The sequence below is a fragment of the Alnus glutinosa genome, chromosome 13 (genome assembly GCF_958979055.1).
Source record: "Alnus glutinosa chromosome 13, dhAlnGlut1.1, whole genome shotgun sequence".
In the NCBI taxonomy this organism is placed as follows: Eukaryota; Viridiplantae; Streptophyta; class Magnoliopsida; order Fagales; family Betulaceae; genus Alnus; species Alnus glutinosa.
This window is the reverse complement of record NC_084898.1, coordinates 20,625,220-20,634,123: the sequence shown is the minus strand read 5'-3', so window position 1 is coordinate 20,634,123 and position 8,904 is coordinate 20,625,220. Positions and strand designations below refer to the sequence as shown.

Genomic DNA, 8,904 nt, shown 5'->3' with positions numbered 1-8,904 from the left:
GCCAATTTGGAGACCCTGACAAGTCGATCGATCGAAAAGTCGATCGATCAAAATAAAAGTCGATCGATCGAACTTATGCGGAGCTGGAATTCCAGAAACCCTAGCTAACTCTATAAATACATTCTATTCTCATTTCTTACGAGGGGAGGCCGCTTGAGAGCGCCCTAGGGGCCGTTCTCTCTGTAGTTTAGGGCTTCTTGTGTATATTTTCTCTTAGAACTTCAAATCCTTGTAAGTTTCTTTGATTTTAATGCATTCCTTTTGTTTATTTATGCTTTCTTTTGTTATGGGTAGCTAATATTTTCGTTTGGGGTTGAGGATGAAACCTCACCAGTGAAGAGAAACCGAGTTTTGTGCTTGTTCATGCTATTTGAGTTTATGGTTTTGATTTCTCATTGCTCTACTTCGGTTTTCTTGAAATGATGTTTTGATATCTCTTGTGGTTTCCGGATACAAGTGATGATGTGGAATAAGTTTCATTAAATCGGTTGCTTGGTTTTTCATCTATCAAAACATTGGACATTCATTGTGCGCCGTTTGACTAATACATTGTTTTATCGGTTAGAATGAAGATATCCATTGTGATTGAATGATATATTGGATGTTTGGATTTCAATTGGTACTCTTTGTGATTTGTGCTATGAACGGAATCATTGAATGATCTAAATGATTTTTGAAGCAATGTAGAGCATACCTAAGATTTATAAGTGACAACCTCGAATAAGTGTGATGAGCATGAGATTAGGTTGATATGATTTGGTGAGTGTGGATTCCAAAACCCTAGACCCCTTTATTTTCGTTATTTTTGCTTATATTTTCTTTTATTAAAAACCTAAATTTGGAACTAGGTTAAAATAGGATTAGTTTGAATAGAGATTAATTTTCGCAACACAATTCCCTGTGGGATCGACCTCGCACTTGCATAACGCTACGATTCGTGCACTTGCGAGTACTATTTTAAAACACATCAAGGTGTTTTCTGAAGTTTGGGTGCTAGATCTGCGAAGTATGGGATTTCTTCACCGTGCACGCGCCGCACAGTGGGATTCTCCGGCATTTTCCGCGACGCCCGTTGGTTTTCCCGGCGGTTTCCCTGCCGGCGATGGCGCGAGTGGCTCCACGCGCCGGCGTGTCTGCAGTTTTTTTTTTTTTTTTTTTTTTTTTTTTTTTTTTTTTTTTCCGCAGTATTTCTCTCTTTCCTTTGTATTTTGGGTTCCTTTATATTTTTGGGTTGGGAGTTTGATGGGGGTTCTTTATGCATTTTTGGGTTCTTAATGAAATTTTCTTACTTATCAAAAAAAAATTATAAAATCAATTGGGTTCTTTCTTTGACACAAAGATCTGGATGCATTTAGGAGATTTAATCTGATTGGTTGGTCAAGAGAAACAGAGGAGGCTGCAATGTCAATATGGGCAATGTCAAAATGCTTTTTTATGCATGTTTTAAAAAAAAAGAACAATTAAATTTATGCATGTTTTATTGTTTTTCATATTATCGATGAATATGATTGCAAGAAACTTTGTATTATTATGTTGTTAATGTTGTTTGATGAGTACCAAATATTGTGTATTTGGACCCCTTAATTTACATTAGTTAAACCTTTAGCTTTGTTATTTTCTAATGCTTTGGTTAGTTTTAGTGTTTTTATATTTTGTAGGACAATAAGAGAGAAATGATACAATTCAAGCAAAATACAAGGAAATTCGGATGCAGCAGACCAGTACATTTAGACTGATCATAACAGGACCAAAAGATATCCGTTTTGGGAGTTTCTTAGGTCTAAATTGAAGTTCAAGATGTCAGCTTTCCAACGCAACAATTTTCAGCCAATTCGGAGATGCGTGGAAAAAGATATGGCTGTTTGAATTTCAGTCGTCGGATCATCCCGAAAATCCGGAACCATCTCTCTTATTATTTTTTTTTGCTTCATCCCTTGTCTCCCCAAAGCTAGAGCCAATACTCGTTTTTCTCCACATTCTCAGCCACTTAATCACTTTTTTTTTCCACTCAACATCATTCCATAAAACACTCACCACTCATTCCATAAAACACTCACCACTCATTCCATAAAACACTCACCACTCATCTCTCCACTCATACACCCACTCACCCATTCCACACAAACCACTTGGCTATAAAAGGAGACCAAGGCTGAAAATCAAGAGGAGGAGAGGAGGCATGAGCCTCTTTGTACATAACTTCTTGCTTCTCTTCTTCTTGTAGCTTATTTCTTTCCTTTTGAAACTCTTTGATTTTTTATGCTTTTTTAATGTTTTAAGTTGTAGTTATTTTATCATGTGTAGCTAATATTTTCGTTTGGGGTTGAGGATGAAACCTCACCATTGAAGAGAAACCGAGTTTTTGTGCTTATTCATGCTATTTGAGTTTATGGTTTTGATTTCTCATTGCTCTACTTCGGTTTTCTTGAAATGATGTTTTGATATCTCTTGTGGTTTCCGGATACAAGTGATGATGTGGAATAAGTTTCATTAAATCGGTTGCTTGGTTTTTCATCTATCAAAACATTGGACATTCATTGTGCGCCGTTTGACTAATACATTGTTTTATCGGTTAGAATGAAGATATCCATTGTGATTGAATGATACATTGGATGTTTGGATTTCAATTGGTACTCTTTGTGATTTGTGCTATGAACGGAATCATTGGATGATCTAAATGAATTTTGAAGCAATGTAGAGCATACCTAAGATTTATACGTGACAACCTCGAATAAGTGTGATGAGCATGAGATTAGGTTGATATGATTTGGTGAGTGTGGATTCCAAAACCCTAGACCCCTTTATTTTAGTTATTTTCGTTTATATTTTCTCTTATCAAAAACCCTCAATTTGGAACTAGGTTAAAATAGGATTAGTTTGAATAGAGATTAATTTTCGCAACGCAATTCCCTGTGGGATCGACCTCGCACTTGCAATACGCTATATTGCATAACGATTCGTGCACTTGCGAGTACTTATTTTAAAACACATCAAGTTTTTGGCGCCGTTGCCGGGGAATTGTTTGTTTGTGGAAATTGATTTTTGTTTGAATTGATTTTATTTTTCTACTAGTTTAGGTAGATTTTTGTTTTCTTTTTCTTCTTCCAATTTTTGTTTATTTTTATTAGTTTTTGTTTTATTGTCTAACCCAAAAAAAAAAAAAAAAAAAAAAAAACAAGGTTTTCTGTTTTATTGTTATTTCAGGTTGTGCGGAATTTTACGAAGTCGATCGATCGAACCAACACTGGAGGTGTAACCTGGAATAGTTCAGTAGCAGAAACTCTTGCCAAAAAAATTATTTTTTGGTCCAAATTTGTAAGTTTTAATTCTTGCCTTTCTGGTATCTTTGGTTGTTTTATGCATTCTTGTTAGTCTTCAATTTTTTTTTATTTATTTATTTTGTTTGTGCTATTTTTTTTTTCTTTTAATCTTTAAAAAAAAAAAAAAAAAAAACTTTGCTAGTGTGGTCTACGGCGCTATCCAAGTGTCTAGGCAAGTTCTGGCTAGGAAAGTCTTGGGATTTAAGTGTGTCCGGTGTGACCCCCCTCACTTTCCTGGGAACGAACCTGGGCTCTTAGAGAATTCTGTTTGCCCCACTTGCAGCAAAAAAATTTGGTTCATATCTTTGGTGGGATATTTTCTTGCTATAGGGTGTAAGTGAAGCATGGCTTCTTATTTTGATAATTATTGTGATTCTTCTGCACAACATGTTTCACCTAGTGGTAGGACACTTGCTCCAACCAACTACCCTTACAGTTTCAACCCATATGAACCATGTTCCTATTGCTCTGATCCTTATCATAGTGATAGTAATTGTCCCTCCTGGGGACAGTTCTATAATTTTTCACCTGAGCAATTGAACACAAACTCCTCCAGCCCGGGATTCGATTCAAATCCCAATTTTTACAACCCGGACTGGAGCGACCATCCTGATTTCTCGTGGCATGCTCAAGCCATGGGAAATCATGCTCCCCAATTTCAGGAACTGCACTATCCCGAATATTCGCAGTTCGATACCCAATCTTCCCATCCTTCATCCTTCAATCAACCGACACCACAGTCATCATTAGAAGACACTCTCAAGGCCTTCATGCAGTTTTCAAGTCAAACCATTAATGAAATGAAGAATGCCACATTGGTTAACACCCAATCTATTAATGAAGTGAAGCAAGCTATTAGTGACGTGAAGAATGCTACCTTGGAAAACACTCATGCGATTGCCAGGATAGAAGGACAGTTCGAATATCTGGTTGCTGAGTTTAACAGACTGGAGGAAGAAGAGCTTCAAATTCAGCTGATGGCTCAAGGGCACTACATGATTGATGAGGATGATGCTAGCCATTCTGATCATGAGCATGTCCCTGCCATCACTTTATTGGAGAATGAAGAAACTGTGGATAGCATCAGAGGGGAAGGAAGAGAGGAGCACCTGGAGCAAGCAGCGCCCCCGCCCAATCCAAATACATCCGAATACGGAATGAGTACTGAAGCTCATTCCTTCATCACCATCCCTCTTGAGACATTTCATGAGCCCCAAGATTTAATTCTTAAATGTCTCAAAGAGCCATCTTATGCCAAATCCGTCAAGGATCTATGCACACAACCGCGCAAATCTAGGAACCATCGTCCTAGGAAGATCCTTCGAAGCAAGCAAGTTGGCTACATAAGATGGCGAAACATTCCTCCCGAGGGACATAAATTCTTAAAGAATAAAGGGTGGAAGGGATTGGTTGGACATCCGCATGATCGGGGAAGGCGCTGTAAGTTTTCTCTTACCTTTTTGTACAGTTGATTTCTGTCATTTTTATTTCTTTTCATTTTATTTTCGTTTCTGACAGCAACTAACATTTTGATGTTTGTGTCTATGAGAAATGTTGCTGTTAGTTTTTGTTGACAGATGTTTTGGTGTTTAAATTTGGGGGACGCCTTGACCTTTCACACCTCGATGTTTTCGTATTTCTGGTAATGTATTTCTACACTACACATTGCGGACAATGTGTAATTCAAGTTTGGGGGTATGGAAAAGCACTCTGTCCATTTGTTTGTTTGTTTATTTCATTTGTTTGTTTGTTTAAATTTTCTGTTTGTTTAAGTTTCCATTTGTGTGTTTGTTTAATTTTTCTAATTGTTTTAAGTTATTTTTAGTTGCCTTTTTGTTCTTAAAATGTTTTAATTAAAAAAAAAAAAAAAAAATTATTGTTAGTTGAGCATGGTTACATCTTACTATGGTTTGCACCTCATTGGTTTGATTAACATGTTGAATTTTGCATATCATTAAAATCTAAGATCCTTTGACTCATCTTTGGATTAAAAAAGACTTGACGTGTTTAATTTATTTAGCACAAGCACATTAGCATTGTTTCTGTGGGGTATGAGGTTTGAATTGAAATTTATATGTCTTGAGATTTGCAGGATAACTTTGATGAAACCTTGGCTAGTTGTTAAAAAATAAAAAAAATAAAAAAATAAAAAAAAATTATAATAATAATATCACCAATTTGACTTCTCATTGAGTAACCGGGCCCCTTGCCTCATTAAGCATTGGGTGTTCGCGTAAAAAGGTGAGAATTTCAATTTGGTTAATTGTATGGCTAGTTTGGCTTCGTAGCCTTTTTGACTTGAGTAATTAAGCCCTTAGGGATGTTTCTACATCTAGTGCCCTAAGACCATTTGGTTTGGGAGCCACTGGCCCAACACTCGTTACATGGGTCAATTAGAAAGCTTAAAGGAGTCAAACATTGCACAGCCGACACAAAAAAATAATAGTAAATAGTAATGAATGTAAAATAAAGCCTTGGTTATTTGACGGGAGTCCTGCGAATTTTTGGATATATGTGCTTTAAGGAAAATCGAAACCCCATGACTCTATGCTATTCACACTTTACACTTTTGAACATGTGTTGTCTCAATTTTTCCATCCATGAGTTGATCGATTTTTGATAATATGACAATGCGACATTCATTTTGTTAAACATGCTCATGATGTGTGAACCACGTGTTTGAATGATGATTTTTGCTCAATTGATAATACGGCATTTCAATGTTTGTGGGTATCATTTCTGGCAAACCCTCACGAGACTTCACTCGTCCACTAGGGAGTCCTAGGGGTTTAAAAGGCTTATTGCATATGCTAAATGCAATCGTGTCTCCCACGAAAGAGGATTTATGTTTCATGCTTTGATTTTGTTTTTCATTTTGTTTTGCTAAGGGACTAGCAAAATGTAAGTTTGGGGGTATTTGATGAGTACCAAATATTGTGTATTTGGACCCCTTAATTTACATTAGTTAAACCTTTAGCTTTGTTATTTTCTAATGCTTTGGTTAGTTTTAGTGTTTTTATATTTTGTAGGACAATAAGAGAGAAATGATACAATTCAAGCAAAATACAAGGAAATTCGGATGCAGCAGACCAGTACATTTAGACTGATCATAACAGGACCAAAAGATATCCGTTTTGGAAGTTTCTTAGGTCTAAATTGAAGTTCAAGATGTCAGCTTTCCAACGCAACAATTTTCAGCCAATTCGGAGATGCGTGGAAAAAGATATGGCTGTTTGAATTTCAGTCGTCGGATCATCCCGAAAATCCGGAACCATCTCTCTTATTATTTTTTTTTGCTTCATCCCTTGTCTCCCCAAAGCTAGAGCCAATACTCGTTTTTCTCCACATTCTCAGCCACTTAATCACTTTTTTTTTCCACTCAACATCATTCCATAAAACACTCACCACTCATTCCATAAAACACTCACCACTCATTCCATAAAACACTCACCACTCATCTCTCCACTCATACACCCACTCACCCATTCCACACAAACCACTTGGCTATAAAAGGAGACCAAGGCTGAAAATCAAGAGGAGGAGAGGAGGCATGAGCCTCTTTGTACATAACTTCTTGCTTCTCTTCTTCTTGTAGCTTATTTCTTTCCTTTTGAAACTCTTTGATTTTTTATGCTTTTTTAATGTTTTAAGTTGTAGTTATTTTATCATGTGTAGCTAATATTTTCGTTTGGGGTTGAGGATGAAACCTCACCATTGAAGAGAAACCGAGTTTTTGTGCTTATTCATGCTATTTGAGTTTATGGTTTTGATTTCTCATTGCTCTACTTCGGTTTTCTTGAAATGATGTTTTGATATCTCTTGTGGTTTCCGGATACAAGTGATGATGTGGAATAAGTTTCATTAAATCGGTTGCTTGGTTTTTCATCTATCAAAACATTGGACATTCATTGTGCGCCGTTTGACTAATACATTGTTTTATCGGTTAGAATGAAGATATCCATTGTGATTGAATGATACATTGGATGTTTGGATTTCAATTGGTACTCTTTGTGATTTGTGCTATGAACGGAATCATTGGATGATCTAAATGAATTTTGAAGCAATGTAGAGCATACCTAAGATTTATACGTGACAACCTCGAATAAGTGTGATGAGCATGAGATTAGGTTGATATGATTTGGTGAGTGTGGATTCCAAAACCCTAGACCCCTTTATTTTAGTTATTTTCGTTTATATTTTCTCTTATCAAAAACCCTCAATTTGGAACTAGGTTAAAATAGGATTAGTTTGAATAGAGATTAATTTTCGCAACGCAATTCCCTGTGGGATCGACCTCGCACTTGCAATACGCTATATTGCATAACGATTCGTGCACTTGCGAGTACTTTTTTATGCATGTTTTAAAAAAAAAGAACAATTAAATTTATGCATGTTTTATTGTTTTTCATATTATCGATGAATATGATTGCAAGAAACTTTGTATTATTATGTTGTTAATGTTGTTTTATATTATTATGGTTCTTTATTGTATGGTCAATACTATTAAGTGTAATATTGTTTTTATGCTCCAACTAGGCCTATTATGAAAAATGTCAATGACAATGATTCATATGACAAGCCTCCAACTACAAATGTTGAAACCCCTTCGCCTTCCTTGCAAACTGAATTGGATCCCTCCAAAAACAAATCACAAGCTATGAATCGATCAAAAGTATGGTTGCACTTTACAAAAGCGACACCAATTGACAAGGAAAAGCCTAAGGTAACATGCAATCATTGCCATAAGATGTTAGGGTGTCACTGGAGACATGACACTACTGCTTTGAAAAACCACCTTACCTATAACTGTCCAACCTCTCCACTTAGAGATTTGGAAAAATGCAGTGTACCCAAAGGTCAAACTCTCTTGCAACAGTCATTTAAAAAAATGTCAGAGAGCGGTAGTTCCCATACCACTACCACCCAACTAGGATTTGTGAAGTACGATCCGATTAAAATAAGGAAGTTGGTTGTTCAATATTTCATCATGGAGGAATTACCTTTTAGGCATGTGGCGAGTTATGGGTTTAGAGAATTGATAAATGGAATTGAACCAAGGTTCAATTTACCATGTCGCATTACTCTACAAAAAGATTGCATGAAACTTTATGAGGAAGAAAAACTTAAATTGAAGGCTTCTTTGAGGGGTAAAAGAATTTGCATCACTACTGATACATGGACATCTCTTCAAAATTTGAACTACATGGTTGTCACCGCTAGCTACATAGATTCTAGTTGGAGAATGCATAAAAAAATAATCAAGTTTAACTTGATTTCAAGTCATAGGGGTGAAAATATTGGAAGAATTTTGGAAAATACATTGATAGAATGGGAGATTGAATCCGTGTTCACTGTTACAGCTGATAATGCGACAGTCAATGATGTGGCGATTGATTATATGAAAAGGAAGTTGAAGGACAAGAAAGGTTCTATTTTGGGAGGTGAATTCATTCACATGAGGTGTGCCGCTCATATATTAAATCTTATTGTAAATGAAGGCTTGAAAGGATTGGGTGATTGTGTTTCTAATATTAGGAACGCAGTGAAATTTGTGAGGTCTTCACCGCAGAGAATGGCAAGGTTT

At 36.2% G+C, this 8,904-nt stretch overlaps 1 long non-coding RNA gene across 1 annotated transcript in view; it reads left to right on the top strand.

The window, feature by feature from the left end:
• Positions 1-272, top strand: part of LOC133855093 (uncharacterized) — a 1,601-nt gene extending 1,329 nt beyond the window's left edge. Inside the window, exon 3 of the long non-coding RNA XR_009896935.1 lies at positions 1-272. This exon is cut by the window's left edge and continues 169 nt beyond it. This is a non-coding gene — a long non-coding RNA (uncharacterized LOC133855093).
• Positions 273-8,904: the final 8,632 nt, after the last annotated feature.